Genomic DNA, 27,641 nt, shown 5'->3' with positions numbered 1-27,641 from the left:
TTGCGCTCTGTGTGTGTGTGTGTGTGTGTGTGTGTGTGTGTGTGTGTGTGTGTGTGTGTGTGTGTGTTTTGCGCTCTGTGTGTGTTTTGCGCTCTGTGTGTGTGTTGCGCTCTGTGTGTGTGTGTGTGTGTGTGTTGCCATCTGTGGGTGTGTGTGTGTGTGTGTGTGTGTGTGTGTGTGTGTGTGTGTGTGTGTGTTTATGTGTTGCACTCTGTGTGCGTGTTGCCCTCTGTGTGTGTGTTTTGCGCTCTGTGTGTGTGTGTGTGTGTTGCCCTCTGTGTGTGTGTTGCCCTCTGTGGGTGGGTGTGTGTGTGTGTGTGTTTATGTGTTGCACTCTGTGTGTGTGTGTGTGTGTGTGTGTTACGCTGTGTGTGTGTGTTGCCCTCTGTGTGTGTGTGTTGCCCTCTGTGTGTGTGTGTTGCCCTCTGTGTGTGTGTGTTGCCCTCTGTGTGTGTGTGTTGCCCTCTGTGTGTGTGTGTTGCCCTCTGTGTGTGTGTGTTGTTGCCCTCTGTGTGTGTGTGTGTTGCCCTCTGTGTGTGTGTGTGTTGCCCTCTGTGTGTGTGTGTGTGTTGCCCTCTGTGTGTGTGTGTGTGTTGCCCTCTGTGTGTGTGTGTGTGTCGCCCTCTGTGTGTGTGTGTGTGTTGCCCTCTGTGTGTGTGTGTGTGTTGCCCTCTGTGTGTGTGTGTGTGTGTTGTCCTCTGTGTGTGTGTGTGTGTTGCCCTCTGTGTGTGTGTGTGTGTTGCCCCCTGTGTGTGTGTGTGTGTTGCCCTCTGTGTGTGTGTGTTGCCCTCTGTGTGTGTGTGTTGCCCTCTGTGTGTGTGTGTTGCCCTCTGTGTGTGTGTGTTGCCCTCTGTGTGTGTGTGTTGCCCTCTGTGTGTGTTGCGCTCTGTGTGTGTTGCGCTCTGTGTGTGTTGCGCTCTGTGTGTGTTGCGCTCTGTGTGTGTTGCGCTCTGTGTGTGTTGCGCTCTGTGCGTGTGCGTTGCGCTCTGTGCGTGTGCGTTGCGCTCTGTGCGTGTGCGTGTGCGTTGCGCTCTGTGCGTGTGTGTTGCGCTCTGCGCTGTGTGTATGTGTGTGTTGCGCTGTGTGTGTGCGTGTGTGTGTGTTGCGCTCTGCGCTGTGTGTATGTGTGTGTTGCGCTGTGTGTGTGCGTGTGTGTGTGTGTGTGTTGCGCTCTGCGCTGTGTGTATGTGTGTGTTGCGCTGTGTGTGTGCGTGTTCCCTCTGTGTGTGTGTATATGTGTGTTGCACTGTGTGTGTGTGTGTGTGTGTGTGTGTGTGTGTGTTGCGCTCTGTGTGCGTGTTGCCCTGTGTGTGTGTGTGTGTGTTGCCCTCTGTGTGTGTTGAGCTGTGTGTGTGTGTGTGTGTGTGTGTGTGTGTGTGTGTGTGTGTGTGTGTGTGTGTGTGTGTGTGTGGTGAGCTGTGTGCGTGTGTTGCGCTCTGTGTGCGTGGTGCCCTCTGTGTGTGTGTGGGTTACGCTATTTGTGTGTGTTGCGCTCTGTGTGTGTTGCATGTGTTGCGCACTCTGTGTGTGTGTGTGGTGCGCTCTGTGTGTGTGTGTGTGTGTTGCGCTCTGTGTGTGTGTTGCGCTCTGTGTGTGTGTTGCGCTCTGTGTGTGTGTGTTGCGCTCTGTGTGTGTGTGTGTTGCGCTCTGTGTGTGTGTGTGTTGCGCTCTGTGTGTGTGTGTGTTGCGCTCTGTGTGTGTGTGTGTTGCGCTCTGTGTGTGTGTGTGTTGCGCTCTGTGTGTGTGTGTGTTGCGCTCTGTGTGTGTGTGTGTTGCGCTCTGTGTGTGTGTTGCGCTCTGTGTGTGTGTGTGTGTGTTGCGCTCTGTGTGTGTGTGTGTGTGTTGCGCTCTGTGTGTGTGTGTGTGTGTTGCGCTCTGTGTGTGTGTGTGTGTGTTGCGCTCTGTGTGTGTGTGTGTTGCGCTCTGTGTGTGTGTGTGTTGCGCTCTGTGTGTGTGTGTGTTGCGCTCTGTGTGTGTGTGTGTTGCGCTCTGTGTGTGTGTGTGTGTGTGTGTGTGTGTGTGTGTGTGTTGCGCTCTTTGTGTGTGTGTTGCCCTCTGTGTGTGTGTGTGTGTGTGTGTGTATGTGTTGCGTGTGTGTGTATATGTTGCGCGCTGTGTGCGTGTTGCCGTGCGTGTGCGTGTGTGTGTGCGTGTGTGTGTGTGTGTGTGTGTGTGTGTGTGTGTGTGTGTGTGTGTGTGTGTGTGTGTGTGTGTGTGTGTGTGTGTGTGTGTGTGTGATTTAATCAAAACAAAAGTTCTGCAATATTTGCATCTCCACTGTTACTGATAACTCGTAAATGTCAGTGCTGAAACCCATGAGTGCAATGTGCAATGTGACAATGAAAATTCCATTGTATTCCTTGATGTGTGTTGTTGCATTTAGGTCGATCACACAACTTCCCCTTGTTGTGGCGTTCCATGCAACTGGAGCACCACGAAGAATCATGAATGGTGACCCCTCCATGGATTCGATTTCAAAGGTTTTACTCGTGGAAGATTGTTTCAATCAGAAAATCTTGTAAATTTGCATGCAGGCAAGTAATTATGGGAAATATCTGAAGGATAAACAAACTTGCAATATTTTCTGAGCTTCTGATGAAATACTTGAATTTTGAAGAACATTTGTTTGCATTTTTAGTTGAAGTTTTGCATTGTTGACCATTTGAGAAAATGTTTACTGTTTTGCTTTGAAATTGTTTATTGATTGACCCATCAGACCTGAAAGATCCCCTGACACGCAAAAGTACTGAAATTTCATTATATATATATATATATATATATATATATATATATATATATATATATATATATATATATATATATATATATATATATATATATATATATATATATATATATATATATATATATCTTCTTCTTTCGGCTGCTCCCATTTGGGGTCGCCACAGTGGATCATCCGTATGATCCGCATAGTGATTTGGCACATGTTTTACGCCGGATGCCCTTCCTAACGCAACCCTGGTCGCCTCTTACGACACAGGGATATGGTACACCTATTTTAACCGGGGTATACACCGGCCCAGTACACTGGTACTCATTTTGCCGACCTCGGAAGGATGACAGGCTGAGTCAACCCCCTGGTGTATTAATTCAGTGGCCCAACGGGGCTTGAACTCAGGACCTCTTGGATCCCAAGCCGCTGCCCTTACCACTGCACCAACACCAGGATATATATATATATATATATATATATATATATATATATATATATATATATATATATATATATATATATATATATATATATATATATATATATATATATATATATATATATATATATATATATATATATATATATATATATATATATATATATATATATATATATATATATATATATATATATATATATATATATATATATATATATATATATATATATATATATATATATATATGATGGATTACAAAGGCTGCACGTAAATTACTCGGGTTGGTGGTCTCCGTGATTGTATTGGCTTCCTGTGTGTTTCCACATTTGATTGGTCGACTCAATCGCTTCGTTCATTTCTGCTTTAACAAAATCAAACATTTGGTTTTCAATAATGGATGGCATGGACTTTCATTTGTCTGGTAACGACAGTGAGTGCGAGAGAAATGAAGGATTTTGGTCTGAATCACATGGAGAATTGTCGGATAACGTAGTCGCGCGGGAGGTGAAGTTCAGGCAGCTGGAAATGAAGTACGGCTTTAGCAGTTCGAGCCCGAAGCAGGACAACCAGAGGAAACTGGCGATGAAATTCCTGGAATTCATGATGATCCGGAGGACATCGAAGGAAGACTTGGCAATAACAACTGGTTCGACTACATCCTATTCGTAATTCAATAAAGTAAATTTGACTTGCATACTGCTCGATATCAGAAATATTTTAGTGAGGTGACGTGACCAGCGCAGCTTAGAGGACATGTTGCACCGCGGCGAATGAATCACAAACAAGGCCAGCGCATGTCATCGGCCGTATCTCTCTGCGCATAAAACGAAGCAATCTCGCTGTCCCGATATGATGAAAACTTGTGTGCAGAACACACCTTGTGACACAATTGTCTCGAGTAGTCCGATCAATCTGACGTTCTGTTGCATTTTTATTTATTTTATTCCTACTGTCGTCATGTAGCACCAGTAGAAAATAAGCCTGGTGTTGGCTTAGTGGTTAGGGTGGTGGCTTGGGATCCTAGGGTCCTGAGTTCAAGCCTCGTTGGCCGCTGAATTAAAATACACCAGGTGGTTGACTCAGCCTGTCATCCTTCCAAGGTTGGCAAAATGAGCACTAGTGTACTGTTAAGGGGGACACTGCATCAGCGGCATAGCCGCGTCCCAACCAATGATGCAACCAGCAGCCACAGGCTGCACTCAACAGAGAGACAGAAAGGGTAGAAAACAATGAAGAAAAGAGAATAATAAAAGAAAGCTACAGCACGTCAGAGTTATCAGCCTTGTCGGACGGACGATGGATTTATCGGTCTAGGGTCTAGAGATCTTGAGTCAATCCGCTCTGTGCGAGTTTCTGTTTGCGACGTCAACGCTGTGATTCGCTGGTGAACTTTTTTTAGGGGCGGGGCATAGCAAGTTGTGAAAAGCACCAGAAATGATCGAAATATTGCTGTAATTATCCCATTTTTGATTAAAAAAAAAAACAAAACATGGGTGATTTCTTCACTGGGAAGGTCAAGTTAATATATAAGTAACCAGAAAGTTTTGCATGTCAGGGGACCTGTGGGCCATCCCACTACTCTTTGTTCTGAGACCATAATTTGTTGCTTTAATGATTTTGGTAAGGAGTCAGGTCATGTCAGGTGTGGGAGCATGCACCGGAGTGGCGCGTCACTGCATCCACTTTCCACCAGTACTCCAATGGCCTCTGTCTGGCCATCCCCCGGGCAGATGCCCCATCTCCTCTCTGATCATCCTCATTTCCTTGAGATGCCGAGGAGGGAATTGCAGTATCACTGGAAAGTAAAGATTTTGATCACTGTTGGCTCAGGCAAAGCAAAACCGCAAAGGGCAGCAGCAGCAGTTTTGTACTGCAATCAGAGAGCGGTAATGTCGGGTGGGGAGGGAGAGTTTGATGGGCATTCACAAGGACGAATAACACAAAAAAATAATAATAATGGTTCAGCAGGAACAGAATGAGAAAAAATTGGTGTTTGTCGAAGAGATTAATGTATTCATGTGAGCCGATCGTGTTATGATGAGCAGTGCATCTGAAAGACTGAAGTGAGGATGAGACAATGGTGACAGGGAGACATTTCCACAATTGGTTAAAATAAATAAATAAAGAGACAAATGAATGCAGACCAGGACTTGAGGAGAGTTAGCAGACAAAGTTGTTTTGAGGAACTTGTGTGACCTGGGTTGACTCGGATGGCAGAGGTATGAGAGCACAGGAGGACCTTTGACAGTAATTACAGCTGTAAGTCTGTTGGGATAAGTCTCTACTAACTTTGCACACCTTTATTGGGTAATATTTGCCCATTTTTCTGTACAAAACTGTTCAAGCTCAGTCAAGTAACATGGGAAGTATTGATGGACAGCAATGTTTCAGTCATGCTACAGATTTTCAAATGCATTTAGGTTGGTGCTCTGATTGGGCCACTTAAGGACATTTATCTTTTTGTTCCCAAGCCACTCCAGTGTAGCTTCAGCTGTGTGCTTCAGGTCATTGTCATGCTGAAAGGTGAACTTCCGTCACAATTTCAGCTTTGTTGTAGAGGGCAGCAGGTTTTCCTCGAGGAATTTTCTGCACTTTCTTTCCTCCATCCCATTTCCCTTCTATCCTGATAAGTGCTCCAGTCCCCAGCCCTGCGGATGAGAAACATCTCCATAACCTGATGCTGCCACTACCATTCTTTACAGTAGGGATGGTGTTCTTTGGGTGATGTGTTGTGTTGGGTATGCACCAAATGTAACGTTTTGCATTTCGGCCAAAAAGTTCCATCTTGGTTTCATCAGACCACAAAATATTTTGCCACCATACCTTCAGAATCTCGAGTGTTTTTTTTTGCAAAACTCAAACAGGACTCAAGGTGAGCTTTTTGAGTAATGGCTTCCTTCATACCACCCTACCATACAGGCCAGACTTGTGGAGTGCTTGGGATATTTTTTGTCACATTTACACAGTGACCAGTCTTTGCCATAAAGGCCTGTAGCTCTTTCAAAGATGCCATTGGCCTCTTGGTGGTCTCTATGATCATTCTCCTCCTTGCTTGGTCATCCAGTTTGGAGGGACGGCCTGATCTTGGCAGGGTCCTGGTGGTACCATACGCCTTCCACTTCTTAATGATTGTCTTGACTGTGCTCCAAGGGATATTCAAGGCCTTTGAAATGTTTTTATACGCATTCCCTGATCTGTGCTTTTCCACAACTTTATCCCGGAGGTCTTTTGAAAGCTCCTTGGTTCTTATGGTTCAGTCAGGTCAAGTCAGGTATGAGAGCATGTGCCAGAACCGCGTCGCTGTGTCCACTTTCCACCGGTACTCCAGGGGCCTCCGTCTGGCCATCCACCAGGCAGATGCCAGGCCCATTCCCATCTCCTTGAGATGCCGGTCAACCTGCTGCAACCATGAGGCACGTGGTCAGCCCATTGGCCTCCTCCACTCATGAGACTTCCTCGCTGAGAGAATCTGGTGAGCAGGATCAGCATCAGGAAAACGAGCCACATGTCCATACAGCCGCAACTGACGCTCACGGACTATGCAGGTAGCAAATCTCATCCGAGTCTCTCTCAGCAACCGCTCGTTGGACACAAAATCCGACCAGCGATAGCCAAGGATTCTCCGAAGAGACCTCGTACCAAAGGAATTAAGTCTCCGTCTCAGATCCTTGGTCAGAGTCCAAGTCTCGCATCCATAGAGCAAGACTGGAAGCACCAAGGACCTGAAGACTCAGACTTTTGTCCTCCCGCACAGGTACCGGCAGCGCCACACCCCATGATCCAGTGAATCCATGACTCCCCAGGCCCGACCCAAAGGTCTATTGACCTCTGACTCACAGCCAGTGGAGACATGAATATCACTGCCAAGGTAAGTGAATCTCTCCACGACCTCAACATCCTCACCACAAACAGGCACAGACAGGACAGCAGCATCCAAGATGTCATTGAAAGCCTGGATCTTAGTTTTGACCCAAGAAACCCATAATCCCAGTCGCTTCGACTCCTCATTCATCTTCTCGAGGGCCCCCAAAAGGATATCGAAAGTCTCCGCAAAGATGACTGCATCATCTGCGAAATCAAGGTCCGAGATATTGACATTCCCAAACGATGCACCGCAGCTTGATCTCTTCGACATCCTCCCTAGAATCCAGTCCATACAATTGCTGAAAAGTGTGGGGGCCAATACACACCCATGATGAACTCCAGTACCAACTGAAAATAAGTCAGAGATGGTACCACCACATTTCACAGCACTCTCAATACCAGAGTAGAGTTCAGACATCACATCGATCAGTTTTGGTGGCACCCCACGAAGACCAAGAATCCTCCAGAGGGTATCCCGATTCACTGAATCAAACGCTTTGCAGAGATCAACCTAAGCTGTAAAGCAGCCCCTGCCGAAACTCTCACCTGCGTTCTGCGAGGACCCTAAGAGCAAGGATACGGTCAATCGTTGACCTCTTTGGTGTAACGCCTGACTGCTCTGGACGCTGGTGCTCAAGCAGATGGTGGCAAACCCTATCAAGAATTATCCGAGCAAAGACCTTGCCCAGCACTGAGAGCAGCGTCACCCCTCGGTAGTTGTTGCAGTCTTGGCGATCACCCTTCCCTTTCTCGAGAGGGACAACAAGGCTTCTCTTCCAATCAGTTGGGATGATGCCTGTGTTCCAGGCAGAGCACAAGACTGCTTGCAACGACACGAGTGCAGCATTTCCACCAGCCTTGAGAAGTTCAGCATGGATGCCACAGATCCCTGGAGCTTTACCCCATTTCAACGGGTTCACCGCAGCCTGTGTTTCCACAAGCGAAGATGGACCACAGTTCATTGGAGGGTCAGCAACAGGGATTGTAACACCCTTGACGTCCAACTCGACAGCTGGTGGATCAGCCTGGTACAACTGCTCAAAGTAACCGGCCCAATGGGCCTTCACTTCAGACTCCTATGTCAATAGCCAACCACTCTCTGCTCGAACTGCAGTGCTCCGAGGGATGGGCTTGGATGAACGCAATGCGTGAATTCCCCTGTAAGCGGGACGAGAATCACCTGTCCACAGGTGATGCTCTACCCCCTCACAGATTCCTCGCACAAAGGCCTCCTTGTCCACCCTTAGTGCAAGTACAGTGTTACGCCTCAGCTCCTTGAACAGCTTAGCTCTGCCATTCAGCCTGGCCCTGCGACTCTGGTCAATGGTATCCAGTGTCCCTTGAGAGACAAAATTCTTCTTTGCCCTGCGGTGAGTTCCAAGACATCCACCGGCAACATCAAGGACGGTGGTCTTGAAGGCACTCCACAACTCTTCAGGACCCCCCCAAATGTCCACTCAGCCTGTTCGCAAACTCCTCAGCTACCCACTCATCCTTGAGCTTGCAAACATCCAGCCTCGGCTGGGATGGTACCATTCTCCTGGATTTAAGGTGCAGCTTTAGAGTTGCTACAACAAGCCGGTGGTCAGTATTGAGGAACTGAGCACTCCGGTAGACCCTGCAGTTCTGGATCATCATCCAGCGACCATCAACGAGGACATGGTCAATCTCCTTTGCCACACCGCCCGCATTGGAATACAAAGTCCAGCAATGAGCTTGTGGGCGCTGAAACCATGAACCGGCCACCCTAAGTTCTTCTTGCAAAGACTTCTTGCAAAGTCAGGGAACTTAGTGCTATTCCGGTTCATAGTTCCTGACCCATGAGGACCAACACATGTCTCATAACCATCCCCATCAGTTCCAGTCAATGCGTTGAAATCCCCAAGACGAGAAGTGTATCTCATCTGGGGCACTGATCAGCCACAGACTCGAGCGTGGCGTGGAATGCATCCTTCACGGTGAGATCACTCCCCTCAGTCGGAGCAGACAGAGACCAGGGAAATGACACCTAATGAGTGACGAATCCTTGGTCTCATAATACGCTCATTGGCCGGTGTTACCTCAATTACCATTGGGGTCAGCTTATTGGACACAGCTACAGCAACTCCTTGAGTATGGTTATCATCAGAGCGACCAGACCAATAGTAGGAGTAACCACCCACCATGATCTCGCCGCAATCCGGTCTCCGTACCTCAGAGAGTGCTGCAATACCGATGTCCAAACGCTTGAGCTCAGATGATAACAGAGACAGGTGATCATCCTCTCTTAGGGGTAGGACATTCCAGGCACCCACCCGAAGGGACCGCCTCAGGTTAACCCAAGGAGACCGCCGTCTGGTGGACGACACCTCAGCAACACTCCGACACACTCTCCCGCAATCTGACCCGGGAATGTTACCCCGTGGTTTCCTTCCCATCAAAGATTGAGGGTCCCGAAGGCTTTGCCCCAATCCCGTCATCTGGTGAGCTGCCCTGCGAAGGGAAGCTGCACAGGAGGGTTTTCAGATTTTTTTTTTTTTGCGTGTTTTGCGCAATGAAGGGTTTTCCGGTGGCCAGAGTGCAAATCCCGCCACCAACCTCCTTATAAAAAGTAACCCAACTGCAGGAGGACGTCCGCAGACACAGTTGGGCACTAGATATGGATGGCCGTTGGCTCACAAGGAGCTTCTCCGCCCTTTGACAGGTTTTGTTTTTAATCCTGCCGGGTGTCCATTTCCAAAAACCTGGTGGGGGAGACGGTTTAGTCGCCACCAACCCGAACATGGAACAAGTTAGTACAGGTTTACATGGTAGCTGTAGCAGGTCACAGATCTAACCTGACCTGACATATGGTTGAGTATTTGCTGTGAAATGCACTACTCAGCAAAGGAAACCTGCAGGAACAGCTGATTTTATTCTGAAATAATCAGTCACTACCATTTAACACAGGTGGAGGCCAATTAACTTGGTGTGTGATTTTGAAAGTGATTGGTTACACCTGAGCTAATTTACAATTACTATTATAAGGGGGTGTACACTGATCAAACAAAGATATTCTAGTTTTGTATTCTTATTTAATTGCCTGAAATTTGTGGAATTTGTTTTCACTTGGAAGTTGTGAGCTGCAATGTGTAAATAAAGGTGGAAAAAGTCTGATTTATTGCAATTTAATTCCAGGCTGTAAGGCAACAAAAGGTGAAAACTTTGAAAGGGGGTGGAGACTTTCCTTCGGTAGTGTATAAGCTTGTATAATTATGGAGAGCCAACGAACTTGACTTGTGTAGAAACGACAGTCGATGGGAATCGGCATCCTTCTTTGAGATCCCAATGGTGCAGAAGGCCTTATTTGACCAACCTGAGAGGAGCAATGTGGGATGTATAAGCAACAGGCCAAAGCAGAAAACCATACACCATTGAACTCGATGTGATGAGCTTGGTGTGGCTAAAGGATGCCTTTGCTTTATGAACAATACCCAGGCTGCGACTAACGTTTGATACGTTTGATAATATGACACTGAAAGGTTATGGCAGATGGTGAGGCCAATGATTTCCAGGGGCTGCACTTCTTTCAGTGGCTCTTAAACTGACAAGTGGATTGGATAGTTTGATTTTTCAATCCTTTTGCAGGACAGTGTGAGAGCCTGTGACTTGCTGATGTTGAACATCCTCTGCGAAGTAGCTGATCCGCAGCTTGTTTAGTCCGGTTGATTCAGTAATTGTGATTTCACAGTGGCCTGCTTTTCACAAGAGTGATGTACCGTTCTGTATTGGGTGGAGTCGTCAGCAAAGTGGTAACTTTGATTATCAAGATAATTAGCTCAGATGTAACTGCTCTTTGTGTGTCTGCCCTTTGACAGGTCTCGTGGCCCATCCAAATCGAGTTTGGTCTCGATGATTGATCCCATGAATCTGCTTATGATCATTAATATTGAGTAAGAGTAACACGGTTCCTAAGACACTGCCTTGTGGAACCCCAGCCTGAAGGGAAGGGGCAAAATCAAGAGCTGCCTGCTGTTTCTGTTTTTCGAAGAAATAACACAACCAAACAGCAGGGTATTCTGATTTCCAAGGAAGACCACTAAGAAAGTGATGCTGGATGCTGATTCTCAGTCAAATTCTCAAGAGATGCCAGAGATGTATCCTTGACCTATTTATTATTTCTCCAGGGCATCCCTATACCGCTGTAATGGCAGGGGTAACGTCGCTCAGTAGTAAACCAAAGTGGTTGTCGTAGATTCGCAAGTTAGAGAAGATGGAGTGCCTCAGTTTGGTCTCGATGATTGATCCCATGAATCTGCTTATGATGGGGAGAATGGTGATAGGTCTGTAGTTGAGGAAATCAGTTTTGCAACCTTTCTTTTGGATATGTGTGATGTTTGCACCTTTCCACAATGGAGAATGTTATCCATCTGAGAAGGACCTGTGAAAGAGAGAGGAGAATGGGTAAAATAGGACTGAAGCATATATCCTGAGGATTAGAGCCCTTATGCTGACAGGAGCGGTTGTGGAAGGAATGTCGACCTGTGTAAGAAGCTTTTCTACTCTGAAAGGGCAAAGGCTGTGAACACCAAGCGATTAACGAGGGACCCTGGCCTTTCGAGTGAAGACAAAGTTTAAGAACTCTGCTTTTTCTCTTGAGTGGTTTCAAGCATTACTCTGTCCTTTAGTGTGGAAGAAATGGAAAGAGGATGTGGTCCACAAACAGACCTGACCATATCACCAGATTTAGAGGACTCACGGGTTGGATAATTTGGATCTCATGTGAGCCTGATATTGGGCCTTGGCTCTTTGTAGGACAGATGCATAACGGTTCTGAACTCTGGTGATGAATAGATGTTGGTCCCTTGTCGAGGAAATTCCAGCAGCAGTCAATGTTCGGAGCTGATGTGATGATGGACCTACCCTGATTGGAGATAGTGGATTTCAGGCCAGACCAATCAGTTTTACCAAGTTGCCGTCGACATCTACACTTTGGGGGTTACCTAATGACTGCGAAAGAGACACCCACTCTTACCAGCACATGGACATAATCGCCTTGAGCTGAGGAGGAGCAGGACAAGTTTGACATGACAAGGTCCAGTAATGAATGGTTGCCATTTGGGGAGATGTTTGTTGGAAAAGAAATGGACTTGGTAAGTCCAGCCATTTCAAAGAGAGCCTTAGCTGCTAGGCCTTGTACTTACATCTGTGATTCAGCACCAAGTCAGCTGGCATTGTTGCTCTTATTTCCACAGATTAGGAGGAGCAACCTGGGTTTAGAGGAGAGCATCAGCAGAACACCTGCATCCCTCTCACCCAATGATTCCACACACAGCCATGTGCTGCCAAAAGAAGAAGAAGCTTGCAGAGTGTCGGTGTTTGCAGAGAGAGCCTTGTAGAGTTGGCCGAGTTGGGGAAAATATTCCAGCTCGTGTAATGCCTTCCGTAGTTTGTTAGAGTATGACAATTTTGAGTTGTATTTGGTGGTAGTGCTTACTTTTCCTCCCCAACGACACATCTCAGAATGAGATAAGATCGAAACAGTTTTTGGAAACGATGTATTGTTACGAATCTGGAAGCCTTTTGCACACAGTCAGTGGTCCCCGTAGCTCAGTTATCTCAATAAGTATGTGTTTATAGTTAGGGTCCCGTCTCTGTTTAATGGGTGATTAAGTGTGTGTGCGCTGCGAGTTAATTTGTAGTTAGTTTTTTTTTTTATATCCAACAACAACAACAACACCACCTGCTTCGTTCCGCCACCCAACCAAACCTTCGCGCACCGACTCCATTGCCCATGTGTTTTTGGCTGAAGGCATGGGCGGAGCCTCCATCGCCTCAGATCAAGGCTCCGCTCTGAAGAAAGGGCATGGAGCGTTTCCTCCAGCCAATGGGAAGCCAGAATACCAGTACTCGCTTCGGCAGTACATATGCAAAAATAGAAACTACAGAGACTCTTTGGGGGCGGGCCACCGAGAGGCCCCGGCACAACCCCCGACACGCCCCCGTCCAATGAGGAGGCGGGTTACTTCAGGACGGACCCCTCCCACCTCACGTGAGGAATGAATAATAGGAGTGGCGACCCGTCCAGGAGTGTGCCCAATAGCGAAGGAAGAAGCCTCGTCGCCTTGTTTGCCCTCGTTTTGCTTGCTGGGATCATCTCGCTTAGCCTGCTGGCATTCTTGTCTTGCCTGCTGGCGTTCTCGTCTTGCCTGCTGGCATTCTCGACTTGCCCACAAGTGCTCATCTCGTCACGTCCGTCCTCATACTGGCTGGCGTCCGTTGCGTCATTCCCGGTCCCTGGTGCGGCGACGAAGGTGTGGTTTTGAGCCCCCCCCCCCGAACCAGCTCGTCTCGACCAGACTGCACGAGGCGGAAAGGTGCCCGACCGAACTCTTACCCTCAGCTCGCCTTCCCTCCCGAGCTGAAGGGTCAAATAAAGGCCAACTGGCCCCATTTCTCGTGCGTGCGTGCGTGCGTGCGTGCGTGCGCGTGCGTGGCGCCCGTCCTCGAAGTTGAGACTGTTAAGTGCCTGTGTTCATTGTAAATTGCATTTCTTTTATTCGGATAACTCTGCTCTTTGTCACCCTCTCCCCATTATAAATATACCCCTGTTAAATGTACCAGCTCGTTGCCTGTCGTTTCTTTCATTGGCCCAGTATGGTTCGGGCTTGAGAACTAGGAAGGCCGTTTGTGCCGTGAATTGTTCATTTGGTCCGGCGCGGCTCTGGTAATTCCCGCTCAGTTACGCCGGACCCGAGTCGGTACATGCGACTCGGTTCGGTCAGAGTCGGCCGAGGGTGTGGCTTCCCCGGTAGCTAGACGGCGTGAGTACTTAGGTAAATTGGAATAGACAAGTGGACCCTACCTCACGCCGTCGAAATATTGGTGACCACAGTCCTTTAAGTGACCCGTCGACTCCGGAGTTATCAGGGGTGACGACCTTTCAATTCCGGTGTTCGGTGGGAGACGGCCCGACTGCTCCATCTAGCGGTCGTCCTCGCCACCGACCCCGGCACCACAACAGTATTTGTTCTTACCACTGCCTCAAAGATATACTTTTGTTCAAAATATTGCAGCAGTAATCTGTGTATCTTCAGGAAATTGTAAGCAGACAAGAACATTTTCCTACATGTCTCCATCTGATTGGCTGCTTACTCACTGATACGACTCTTCTCACGAAGCTCTTGAATGAGTTTATAAAAAACATTTCTTCGTTTCGGTGAGAGATTGGACAGCTCAAGCAATGATGCAATCTCCAAATTATCTTGAACCGGCGGGTATCTGCTGAAAGAGAGCATCAACTGTGTGGCACGTTTTGTGTGATGGACGTGTAGTTTGCATTGACCTTTTGGGTGGCCGTTGAGACAAAAAGTATCGACGAGTCTCTTCGATTTGGTGAATGTGTGTACCCCACTGGTGATCCCAATGTCATTTGCAAATTAAAAAAAATAATAATAAAATATGCACATCCTGTCCTATCCAGGAGTCAATGATTTAGGATGAGCGAGGATGGAGATGGCATTGTGGCTTGCAATGAAGAGTTAAGACTGCTGAAATTTTTTCCATTTTGGTATTGCAGAGCCTGGTGGTTTCTCTGGCCTGTATACTGTGGTGCTCATGATCAGATTGCTCTTCTCGTGGGTGAAGGTTTTTAATTGTTTAAGCATGAGGCCGTCCCTTTACGGACATCGTTGCATTGTGTTCGCACCGTCCGAGCCGATCCGCACGTGCCTATCTATGGAGGGCGCATCCAAAGTGATCATTTGTGAGTTTTCAGGTGGAGGTGATTGTAAATTGCTGTCTTGGGGCAAAAGCTGTATTGTGATGATAAAAAGCCTTTTTGGTTGAGCAAAAGGTTTATTTATTTATTTGTTTTTGGTGAGGCCTAGTTGCTGAAGCAACATGCTCTACTGCAGAAAGAAAACCAAAGATAATTGTGATGGCTATCAGCAACATCCTGGATTTCCTAGCATGCCCTCCCCCACCCCCACCCCCAGGCCTATTTTAAGCTTCCTGTGCTCCTGGCAGTGAGTACTTTCAGCTTCTGGCATCTACCACAGAGTCAGCATGATTTGTTTGTTCGTTCTGGTCTTCTTTCCTGAGACCCAGCTGTGAAACGTGCACGGTAGCGAGCAGGGAAACTTGCAGAATGTGCTTTTTTTTTTTTTTCCTTCTGTATCTGCTTTGTTGATGAGGTTAAATCAACATTCTTCTTCTTCTTCTTTAAAAAAAAAACAACAAAAAAAATTATTTTAATCCTCACAAAGGAGATTGTATGAGAGTTCATTTATTTCTATGACGAGACGATTGCGTGCTGCGGAGTGTGTTTTGAAGCTCTGAGTTGTAATTCAGTCGCTCATTTTGATATCTGGTCACCATTTCACTCTTGTTGATGTCCTTTAAAACGGGTAAGCACCTGCTGTGTCATAATTGTACGAATCCGCTCTGGATATTAGTTTATGGGTTGTTCCCTGGGTGAACACCTATAAATTCCTATTTTTCCTTTTTACACTGCAAGTTTTGCATTAAAAATATATATCTACTGTTGCTGTTTCTATAAGGATGCCAAGGATCTGAGTGGAGCGTGGAGGGGGTGGTGGTGGAAGGTGAAAACGGTTTGTGGAAGGAGAGAGAGAGGAATGGAATGATTGGTGAGATTAGAATGGAATAACATGGCGAGGAAGTCTGGTTGGGACCACACATGTTTATGACGGGCAGTTAAGCTTTTGAGTAATGAAGCTGATAAGACGGAGGATGGCAATGAGTTACAGTTGTGGTGGAAGGTGAAAATGGAGAAACGAAAATAGGAAAGGTAGGATTTGGGAAATGTTTTGAGTCGTGGAGTGAGAGGGAATGGGAAGTGGGGAAGACTGCACTGGTGCCGACAGAGAGGAACCAGAGTAAAGTATCGTGAGATCTGTGGTTCAATGACTGAGCAATGAGTAAAAACTCTCTGCCTGTAGCGTTGTTGTATGAAATGCCAGATATATATATATATATATATATATATATATATATATATATATATATATATATATATATATATATATATATATATATATATATATATATATATATATATATATATATATATATATATATATCGGGAGGGTGGTGGTCAGAAGGAACATGACTCCAAAGCAAGATTACATTGTGCTGAAGGTGGACACATTGAAAGCAACGAGTCGCTGTGATTGTCCAAATAAGTGTTGGAATGGTAAATGATGCCAAGCCATCATCTGGACTGGCACATGGTTTGTGATTTGTGGGTCAAAGTGGTTGGAGCCATTGCATCGGGTAATTCGGAATCGATGTCCGCCCCAACAACCGAATTGTACAAGTTTGCTCGACGTCGTAATGAAAAATAAATAATTGAAACCAACAACAACATATCTGTGCACTTTTCGCCCTGAACCACAACAATGGCATAGCACTGGCCTTGTGGAACAAAGTCTCTTTTTTTTTTTGGAATTGCATTGATTACTCCTGATTGCGTGAACGTGTGTGTGGTGATGAGACCACCATGCTGCACAGTCTGCCGTCCTTTTAATCATTGGTCATGAGTGTTCAGAAAGTTTGAAGTTTTGCACTTTAGTCGCCAACATTGAAGTCTTTGCCCAAAGCGATGTAACCTCCACCAACTGGAAAAGCAATTGGTATGGTTTGGTGCAGTCGTGTGGTTGTGCAAGCTTGGTTTAAATGGATTTGTAACACTCAACGGATAATTGTGTTATTTATTTCCTACAAGGGGGATCAGTGTTGCTATTTGTTTTCAAACTCATCATTCTCGAGGCATAATTTACTTCATAGCATGTGTTTGAAGTTTGTGAACCTTACCAAGTTATGTAATGTCACTCACTGGAGATTTGTTCTGAGGACAGATGATGCCAAGGGAAGGAGAGGAAGACCTTGTATCTTTTGACCATTGCTTTGTTTTGGTGGGGCAGGAGGGAGGGAAGGAGGTGGGGGAGGAGGGCTTTGGGACTTGACATCGTTGCAAATCTCCAGAGCAAAAGTTGTTATTCCAAAAAGATGGTGAAGTGGTGGTACGCTTACCTTTTAAGCTGTCTAGTCTTGGTTCTATCCTCGATACAACTGTAAACTCCTGCCCCGACGACTGCAAAGGCAATGGAAAACCCGAGAGAGTAATTTTGCCACGAGACTATCCGCTGAGTGGAACGAAACCTGCCGACTGTCATTACAATCACTGGTACTGCATTAGATGTTTTCAACCTTAAATTACGAATCATGGCCTTTGATAACTGGGCATGCTCCATGTGACTTGCCGACAAACCTCTTTGATTCGCTGCAGGACGAAGACTATCCTCTTCATCGTCCAGTCTTTTCTTTATTCTCTGCAATTCGTGACCGTTGTAGTCCAGTGAACCTTCGGTTCTGTTCCTCTAATGTCAGATCTTCTACTTGCTAATCTTTGGTCTTCCAAGTCCTTCTTGTAGGAGTCTAGCTTACCCGTTTGTAATTGTTGTGCATTCTGTCCATCCACCCCAGTTCCAATTATGTGCTTTGAATCGTGAGCTATGTTTTTTGTTGAATGTACTTTTCTGCCTGATTCATTGGCTTCTAATTTTGTCTTTTTGTTCTATTTATGCCAAAGCAGCATCTTTTCCATCCAAGCTCTTTGCATGGTTATTTATTACCTCTGCCACCGAAGGTTGAAGGAGGTAATGCTTTCACCCTTGTTTGTCTGTCTGTTTTGTCTGGCTGTGTGCAGGATATCTTGAAAGGTTGTGAATGGATTTGGATGAAATTTGGTGGGCAGGTTGGGTGTGTGATAAGGACGAACTGATTATATTTTGGTGAAGATCCGAATCCGGATCCGACAACTAGAATATTTTTTTTTAATTTTTAGATCCTCGTGGAGGATCTCTAAGTCTTGCTCACGTTGTTGTTCTTCATCTCCTTCTTGTGGACTTTTTTGTTTCACAGCCTACAGTTTTCATCGAAACTTCCTGAAACTTGGCATATATATGTTAAAATACCCTGCGCAGACAGTAGCCATCTCCGATTTTGAAAATTCCTCCTAGAAAAAAAAGTTTTGACGTCAAAATATCTCCGCTACTGGAAATCGCCGAAAAAATTATCTCCGAAACTAGGCAAGCTTTTTGAATTTTGTTTGCGGGAATCAAGCCGGGCATTAGCACAGATAATTTATCGCAAGCCTGATACATCACAATGACGTCATATTCGTTTTTATGACGTCATCATTAAGAGGACGAGTATCTTAGCTCATTTGAGCTTGTTAGACACAATGGCAGTTTGCTTCTCATTTTATTTTATTTCATCGTTTCAAATCCTGTTCATCCTCCTCTGTTGTCTCTTTGCTTCTTCCTTGATAGGTGTCCATTTTCCTGTTGCTCGAAGTAAATGGTTTATTCATTGCCTTCACCACCGAAGGTGGTTATGGAGGTTATGTATTCACCTCTGTTTGTTTGTCTGTTCCTGTATTTGTTTGTGAGCAGGACAAATCAAAAAGTTGCGGACGAATTTTTTACAAAACTTGGTGGATGGGAGAAGTGTGTGTGACAAGGATGAATTGATTCGATTTTGATGAAGATCCGGATCTGGACCTGAATACGAGAAGACTGTAAGTGATTCTTCATCATTGAGAGTTAGGGACAAAAACGATAAGAAGTATAGCATGTTGGCAAAACGTTTTCGACAGATTCAGATGAAAGTTTACTTTTCTTTAACATTTGAGCTTTTGCCCTCAAATTTTCAACCAAGCTTTATTTGGTCAAAAGTTCAAAGGTACCATTTAGCAAACGGAAGGAGTCAGAATACAAAGTGGACGGACGGGCTTTGCATTTCTAGATGCTTTCTGTTTATTTGTTTTCCTCTTTATCCGAATTTTTATTCTCGCATTCATTTCATTCTTGATTCTCCAAATCTTGTTCTTCCATCATGTTTTTCAGTTGTTGAACATTGTTCACATTGCTATAACGATCTGTGAATCGTAAGTGGTTTTGTCTTTCTCCATCCACCTTTATTTCCTCAATTTAGTTGTTTGAACATACTCATTCACATACAGTGAGCAATATTTGGTGAAATTGTGTGGCCTTGTCCTGAAGTCTCTCTCTATCTTGGATCTTGCCACTACTTTAATGCAGTTTCATGGTCACTCTTCCACCAATATGTTGATGCAAGGCAATGTAGCACTTGTATGGTAGCATTTGTTTCCGCATTGTTGAAGGCTGTTTCCTAATCGTGAGATTCTCTGCATAAGGGCAATTTGCATGACTTCTCTTGATTTCGTTTATTTATTTATTTACTTTTCTTCTCGGTGTTCTGTTTTCGAGGACTGTATTCACTTCTCAAACTTGCTTTACCCCATGGCTGATTGTTGTCCAGGTCAATCATCATTCAGTTTTGGATAACTTTCATGAACGATCCCGATGTATAATAGTTATATGGAAATGCTCCAGCTTTGAGCTCACATAGACATCTTGGTAGTGCTTTGTTCACACATTGATGTGGCCTCGTTGGCTTTCATTTCAAGGAAAACTCTATTCTTTTGCATTGTACTACTACTGCTGATGCTGCTGCTGCTGCTGTTGCCGCCGCCGCTGCCACTTTTAACGATCCCATTTATTCTAATATGCTTGTGAGATCATCCGGGAAAAGTTTTTGGCCCCAAGTTTGAATTGGTCGGGATTTTACATATAGTCGGGATTTTGAATTGGGTCTGGGTGCCGGTGGTAACTCTCCTACTCTTCACAACAGACATCGTCGGATCTTTATCATCCATCAACAAATGTGAGCAGACGAGACACACAGCTTAATATCCATCATGTAGGTTCAGCGCACTCTGTGATGGAACGCCCTGCCTTGAGAAACACCAATCCAACAGTTTACAGTCGGGTCAGTTATCGAACCCAGACAAGACAGCTCAAGCACAAGTGTGCTACTTTCACAACATACTGTGTGGCACACACATTTCAGGTTTCAACCCTGATATATACTGTGTGGCCAGAATGGGTAATTGGTATTACATGACGATGCCGCTGCTTGGAATCGTTGAAACACAAAGTACAGCACCATGGTTCGATGGAGTTGCACTGTGGTGTCCATACAACTTGCTGTATTATGAAATGATGCAGTAACGGTTTCATGTCGTGTAATCCCCTTTGGAAATTGCTGTCAATAAATGTATGTAGCTCGAGTGCCAGTGCTCAAAGTTGCGTCGTCATGATTTGCTTTGCTGCTTGTGACAACGAATGTCCAAAACAAATTTTGGGGCGTTGACGTTTCCTTGTAGTACTTGTGACAAAGATGTCATTTATTTTTGTTTTTGGTGCCCCCCCCCCACAAAAAAATAAATTCTTCTTGTTTCCTTGTTTGTTAGATTCCAGGTTCAAATCCAAACATGATGTCTTTATCCATGTCTCTTAACATCTCTGTTCTCCATGTAAAAGTACATGAAGCTTGATGTTGGCTTGGCGATTAAGAAGGCTGGCTTGGGACCTTGGGGTCCTGAATTTGAGCCCCTGTCGATTGTTGAATTAACATCAGGTGGGGTTGACTCAGCCTGTCGTCCTTCTGAGGTCGGTGAAATGATGACCAGTTACCGTGATAATCATTCGGGGTAACCTGCGTCGGAGTGGCGACCCGTCCAGGACTGTACTCCTTGCCAATAAAACTGCCTTGGCAGCCCTATGTGCCTTTATGGCACGAAAGGAAATGGTATTATTATTATTATTATTATTATTATTATTATTATTATTATTATTACTACCTCTGAGTGATCTCTGAATTTTCATGAAGGCCAGTTGCTCAAATCCTTTTTCGTTTTCAGTTTACCACTTTCCTTAAAGTTGCTGTTTGGAACCTGTTTGCTTGTGACTTTCTCTGATCCCACCGTAAGCCTTGAGTTGAATCTACCGCAGTCTTTCCTCTTGTGCAACGATATGTGTGTATTTCATGAGAAAGCAGAAGTGGGTTGTCGGAAGGTGCGGGGTGTTTGCACACTGGGCTACGTGCTGTTTGTCTGATTTGTGCAACAGTTATGGGCTAAAGCTCTGGTGCTGTTGTCCCTTGGAGCTTTTTTTTTTTTTTTCGTCTTTGTGAGTTTGAATCTAACTTGCGACACTGGAAGTATGTTTGCATTTGACACCAAGCTGAGGTCACAGTGGCACCATTTCCACGAGTTTCTTCATCACTGGTGTCCCACTATCTTGGATGTTGCGTCTCGTGCCACCAGCTCTCATCTGGTGATTACTATCTTTTATTACCTAGGCATGCATATGGCTTACCACTGGTCCCCAAGCTGCACTACCAGCTGAAAGTTTGTCTCCATCACATTTTGATGAGGCAATGCATCCAAAGCAGTTGCAAAGGATTGATATTCATGCTCAGATGAGAACAAGACTATATTTTGGGGCTGGCTGGATGGCAGGATGAGGTACGTACCATCACCTCTAAGGCACCTAACATCGGTTTGAATCCTTTCCAAGCTATAAACTGGCATCCGTGTTTCACAAGCAGAGAGATTCACTAATGTTTGTGCCGTCCCTCGGATGGACGTTAAATGGGTATCCCGTCTGTTAGCATTAGTTGGTGGACTTTAAAGATCCCACAGTGTCCTACGTGAAGAGGAGGCGAGTTATCGCCAGCACCCTGAACAAAATTCCAAATTTCTGCTCTAACTTGCAGAGGGCATTGCATCAGCGGCACAGCCATTCCCTCAGCCAATGATGCTACTGTGCAGCCTTGTGCTGCAGACGAAAGAAGAAGACTACAACATTGCTTGTTTGGTCTTTTTCTCTTGATTATTCAGTATCATGGATTTTGTTGCCAACATGATGCTGGCAGTTGTTTTGTCCCATTTGTGACTGCTTTGAAAGTTGAAACCAATGGACTTTTGAAATATTGGAAGCAATGGAGCTCTTTAACTATGGCAACAGCAGACTGACATAGTGTTGTTTTTTTTTTTTTTTTTTTTAATTCCTCAGCCAAAGACAGGAGGCGTTGTTTTCACGTTGTCTCCATCCGTTATCGGATTTTTGTTACCATGCTAACTTGTGAATCGCTGCAGGAATTTCAACTAAACTTGGCACACGCTTGGAATGTAATACAAAGATGAACTTATTTGATCTTGAGTTCAGCAGGTTAAAGGTCATGTGCTCTTTGAAAATAATTTTGCAGACCATAACTCGAGTTAGAACCATCTGATGTTTTCTCTCTTCTACTTATCTCTCTTTCCCTCTCTCTTGTGATCTTCAATTCAGATAAAACGTTAGTGGGCTAACATTTAATGCTGACGATTGCATAGCCATCGGTGCATTTACATCAAATTATATTTTCTATTTATTTTTAATGTTAATTATTTGAAGTTGGAAATTGTTATGGTGGCCATCTTTGTCGATTCCTTGCAAAGATAAACTTTGCTTTCTTATAAAATGTAATTTACATGTGTTGTTTTAATGTTCGCTAGCCTTTGTACAATCTGGCTATTAATTGTTTCACTTTGTATGCTTGCTTACTTTATATTGGTCCTTTTGATGTAACTTTTGATATTGATGTTGACTTATTTCTTTGTGCTGAGAAAGTAATTAATTATTAATATTATTATTATTATTTTTTTTTTTTAATCCATTTGTTTGTCCTAAAGTTCGAAACATGTCTATTTTGTGTTTCTTGCTCGGGAAGCTCTTTGGATCATGATGCCATGCACAATGTGTGACTGTAGTTACCTCCACCACTGAAGAAGGAGCAGGATATCTCTGTCTATGAGCAGGATATTTCAAAAAGTTATGGACAGATTTTGACAAAACTTTGTGAACAGATTGGGTGTGTGAGGAGGACGAATTGATTTGATTTTGCTGAAGATCGAGAGCTATACCTGGATCCGGATATGATAACTGTTTTTAATTTTTTGAGTGATTGTTAAACATTGAAAGATGGGACCAAAAATGATATGTGGCACAATATTTCAAAAAGTTTGGACAGATTCTGACAAAACTTAGTAGATGCGTTAGGTAGGTGACAAGGACAAGCCGATTCAATTTTGGTTAAAGTCTGGATCCCGATCCGGCCTATCATTGTGATGCAAAAAGCCTGGTGTTGGCTTAGTGGTTAGGGTGGTTTGCTGAGGATCTTAAGGTCCTGAGTTTAGTCCCCGTTAGCCACTGAATTAACAGAAAGTGGGGTTGACTCAGCCTGTCATCCTTCTGAGGTCAGCAAAATGAGTATCGGTGTACTGGTAGAGGGGCACAACATCAGCAGTACAGCTGTGTTTCCAAGAAATGATAGCTACCCCAGCAGCCAAGCTGCCATACGCAAGAACAGAACAGTGTGGTACAAAAAGTAAACTGCTCAGACTGGAGGTATGTGCTCTATCAAGTGCCATTCTAGTTTATTCTGCAAAGCTTAGTTGATTGGAGATTATTTATTGGCTCATAAATGATCTGAAGAGCATATGGAAGATTCATGCACTGAAAGATATACATATGTACATGCAGTACCAGTCAAAAGTTTGGACACACCTTTTCATTCAGGGATTTTTCTTTATTTTTACTATTTTCTACATTGTAGAATAGTGGTGAAGACATCAAAGCTATGAAATAAAATAAATGGAATTATGTCATAACCAAAAAAAATGATAAACAAATCAAAGTATATTTTATATTTTATATTCTTCAAAGTAGCCACCCTTTGCCTTGATGACAGCTTTGCACACTCTTGGCATTCTCTCAACCAGCTTCATGAGGTAGTCACCTGGAATGCTTTTCCATGAACAGGTGTGCCTTGTTAAAAGTTAATTTGTGGAATTTCTTTCCTTCTCAATGTGTTTGAGCCAATGAGTTATGTTGTGACAAGGTCGGGTTGGTATACAGTCAATAGCCCTATTTGGTAAAAGACCATTATTTTGTCTGAACTATAGTCGTCCATATTATGGCAAGAACAACTCGACTAAGCAAAGAGAAACGACAGTCCATCATTACTTTAAAACATGAAGGTCAATCAATCTGGAAAATTTCAAGAACTTTGAAAGTTTCTTCAAGTGCAGTCGCAAAAACCATCAAGCGATATGATGAAACTGTCTATCATGAGGACCACCACAGGAAGGGAAGACCCAGAGTTAACTCGACTGCAGAGGATAAGTTTGCGCTTAGTGGGACCATCATTTGTTTTTCAACAGGACAATGATGCAAAACACCTCCAGGTTGTGTAAAGGCTATTTGACCAAGAAGGAGAGTGATGGAGTGCTGCATCAGAAGACCTGGTCTCCACAATCACTCGACCTAAACCCAATTGAGATGGTTTGGAATGAGTTGACTACAGAGTGAAGGAAAGGCAGCCAACAAGTGCTCAGCATATGTGGGAACTCCTTCAAGATTGTTGGAAAAGCATTCCAGGTGACTTCCTCATGAAGCTGGTTGAGAGAATGCCAAGAGTGTGCAAAGCTGTCATCAAGGCAAAGGGTGGCTACTTTGAAGAATCTAAAATATAAAATATACTTCGATTTGTTTAACACTTTTTTGGTTATGACATAATTCCATGTGTGTTATTTCATAGTTTTGATGTCTTCACTATTATTCTACAATGTAGAAAATAGCAACAATAAAGAAAAACCCTTAAATGAGAAGGTGTGTCCAAACTTTTGACTGGTACTGTGTATTTTGTATACATAGTCGAGGCTTGTGGAAGAGCTAGTACAGTGAGCGGATCAGGACATGAGACAACAACGGACGCAAAACACTCATGTATGGGGTGGATAAAATGGATACAGGAGGAAACTCCAAGGAGGGAAAATTGGAAGAAGGGATTTGGGTGGGGTTAACAAGGGTAGAAAAGATCATGGTTTAGGATTAGGGACTATCTGAGATCGTGAAGAACAGCTGTCTTGAAGACCTGGAGGGAAGAATAAGATTAAAGAGGATGTGGATGTTGAGTCCATCAGTGGGGAAAAAAAGAGGAACGCATGAGTGGAGGTGAGCAGTGATCCTGAATTTAGGTCGTTTCACCAGAAGGGGGTTGCTTGCAGAAACCGGGGGGTACAAATGGGGTGTGGGGGGGAGACAAAGCATGGAAAGAGCAGCAGAGGGTGCAAGACCAGAAAGGAGGCGGTAGGAGATCACCAACCTGTCTGCGATGGCGAAGTGATTCACCCATAGATGCAGCTTCAGCACGGGAGATTCCAATGATCTTGAAGGCCTTGGTTTCCACAGCGTCAAGCTGAGAAAGATGTGAGGCAGGGGAGCCAGCCCCAGAGAGAAGAGCAATACTTCATCAAGCTGTAGGTGAGAGGCCTTGTAGGTGGATAGGAGTTCATTTGTGCCGAGGAAGGACTGTACGACGGAGGATGCCCTGTCAGCATCTGGCTTTGGAAGCCAACTTTGAAATGTGGTTTGCCCAAGAAAGATCATGGCTGATGGTGAGATCCAGGAGTTTGAATGACTAAACTTCCTCAAGAGGATTGTTCAGAATGTAGATAGGAGAGTTTGCCAGATGGTCCTTTTGGAGAGAGAGAGAGACAGAGATTTGTCAGGAATGAAAGACATATTCCAAGTGTTTAACCAGTTCGTGATTTTTTTTCTTATTAAATGTCGGAAGAGAGGGAAGAGCCTGCAGCTTGCCTGTATGATGGATGAGGGATGTGACAGCGGAGGGTGGAATGATCAGAAAATGGATAAAGGGGATTTTCCAGAGAGTCAGAGAGATCATTGATAAAGATCAGGAATGGGACTGGGCCCAGAACACTGCCTTGTGGCACTCCAGCCTTGACAGGAAGAGGAGATGAAAGGATTCCGTTGAGTGCCACACGTTGGCTACGAGAGTAGAGGAAGTCGGTAAGCCGTGTGTGTAGTTTGCCTTCGTTGGCATAGGCAGACAGTTTTTAGAGTAAGGCAGAATGCCAGCTCTATCAAAAGCACGAGATATGTCCAGAGAGATGACCCTGATCTCAAGTCTGACATTGAGGGCCTCCATCCATTTTTGGGAGATGTGAAGCATTATGTCCAAGTTGGAGTGCCCTGGTCTGAAACCAAATTGGCTGGCAATCTGAGATGAGGTTGTTGGAAAATAGGTCTGTAGTTGAGGGGATCAGTTTTTGCTCCTTTTTATGTTGTGCAATGATGTTGGTGGGTTTCCAAGCAGATGGACAATGACCTCGCGCAAATGACTTGGTGAAAATGGCAGAGAGAGGATGTGCAAGAGCAGCAGAGTAGGTTTTTTAGGACATGTGACCTGATGTCGTCTGGTCCAATAGCGGAGTTGGAGTCTAGGGCTGAAAGAACCTTCTCTACCTTCTCAGGTGCAAAAGACAGAGTCCAAGAGCATTTGGGTACAACAGGGAAGGATAGGTACTGACTACCAAGAGTGAGGGGTTGTGGACGCAAGATTTGGAAGCAAACACAGAATTTTGATTTAGCCTTCTGACGAGTGGAGTCTGCTGCGGTGCCATTTGAACCAAGGGAAGGGATTGAGGGGGAGCATACTCTGGAGACAGACTTAACAAGAAGGTACCACCAGGTTTTAGAGGAGGGAGACAAGTTTGAAACTTCAAGATTGAGGTTGCACAGATGTTGCTTTCTGTCTTGCCTGAAACTGGACACACTTGTTTTGGACTTTTTGCAATGCACTGAGATTATCTTCCAGGAAGAGAAGGCAAGTTGTTTCAGAGCGACTGCCTCACCACAGGATTCAATGTAAGAATTCCTCGCACTGGTAGGCCACGATCAGCATGGACGGATGTCAATGTTGAAAAGGTGAACAAAATTATTATGGCAGAAAGATGCCTAAACTTTTAGGGAACTGTCACTCCAACTGGACATTGATGAAACAGGCGTATGCAGAATCGCGAAACAGTCGAGCTATGCAAAGGTCTGCACTGATGTTGTTCACCTTTTCAACATTGACATCCATCCGTGCTGATCATGGCCTGCCACTGCGATGGCAATCACGCGTACCGGCATGTCCAACTCCTGCGGATGTAATCCGCTTGGCCCATTGACCAACTGTGCTGCGGTCGAGAACATCGTCCTTGTATGCCTTCTGTAATCACTTTTGGATGTTTCCAAATCGTCTTTCTCACTCACCATGAATTCAATAACAGCACGTTGCTTCTGACGGACATCCATGGTGGCAGCCATGTTTGATGACTGCTACAGCAACGCCTCATGTAGGAAGACAATGTAGTTATCATTTGAGGCAGGAAGGATGTACCTATACACTGTACAAGGCACCATGCTGTCGAAAAAATACAGTGTTGTAAAAAGATTGTGGGGCATTACTGTTGGAGTGACCCTCATACATGCTTTTCTTGATATTTGGTGAAGAAATTCCATAAAGCATCTCAGAAATACGGTTTCAAAATGACCCAGACTCGGTCCTTCCTCGACATTCAAAAACCGTCAGCCATGTTGTGACGACAGTCGAGGTCATCAAAATTATCATTTTCATGCCATTCGCTTGAACCGGCGATCTCATCGCCAAGTACGATCATTTTCCTGTTCACGGTTTGTGGGTCCGCAGGTGGCTGATTAGGGCGATCTTCGAACCGCAAATCCTATTGCAGTGAGGGCACTTGTTCCCAGGTGCAAGGTGGTCAGCTCTTTTGTTTTATTGTCTTTCTTTTCTTCTCCTCCTCCTATCCTAAACTGCCTGTCAACGATGCTTGTAATT

The 27,641-nt window shown here is 44.8% G+C and overlaps 1 protein-coding gene across 8 annotated transcripts in view; it reads left to right on the top strand.

Moving 5' to 3' along the window:
- TAB2 (TGF-beta activated kinase 1 (MAP3K7) binding protein 2) overlaps positions 1 to 27,641 on the top strand; it is a 117,648-nt gene that overhangs the window by 11,570 nt on the left and 78,437 nt on the right. For 5 of the 8 annotated variants that reach the window (XM_085879796.1, XM_085879758.1, XM_085879806.1 and 2 more), the window contains exon 2: positions 2,384 to 2,534. The gene's annotated coding sequence lies outside the window, so the exon portion shown is untranslated. Of the gene's footprint in view, positions 1 to 2,383; positions 2,535 to 18,478; positions 18,604 to 18,931; positions 18,973 to 21,251; positions 21,418 to 27,641 lie in introns of all 8 variants that reach the window. The other 3 variants (XM_085879766.1, XM_085879785.1, XM_085879775.1) reach the window with 3 other exon arrangements.

The sequence above is a fragment of the Eptatretus burgeri genome, chromosome 1, assembly GCF_056783735.1.
Source record: "Eptatretus burgeri isolate ZD-2024b chromosome 1, Ebu_testis_v1, whole genome shotgun sequence".
NCBI lineage: Eukaryota > Metazoa > Chordata > Myxini > Myxiniformes > Myxinidae > Eptatretus > Eptatretus burgeri.
Note: the sequence above shows the minus strand (reverse complement) of the source record. Positions and strands in the feature narration are given on the sequence as shown.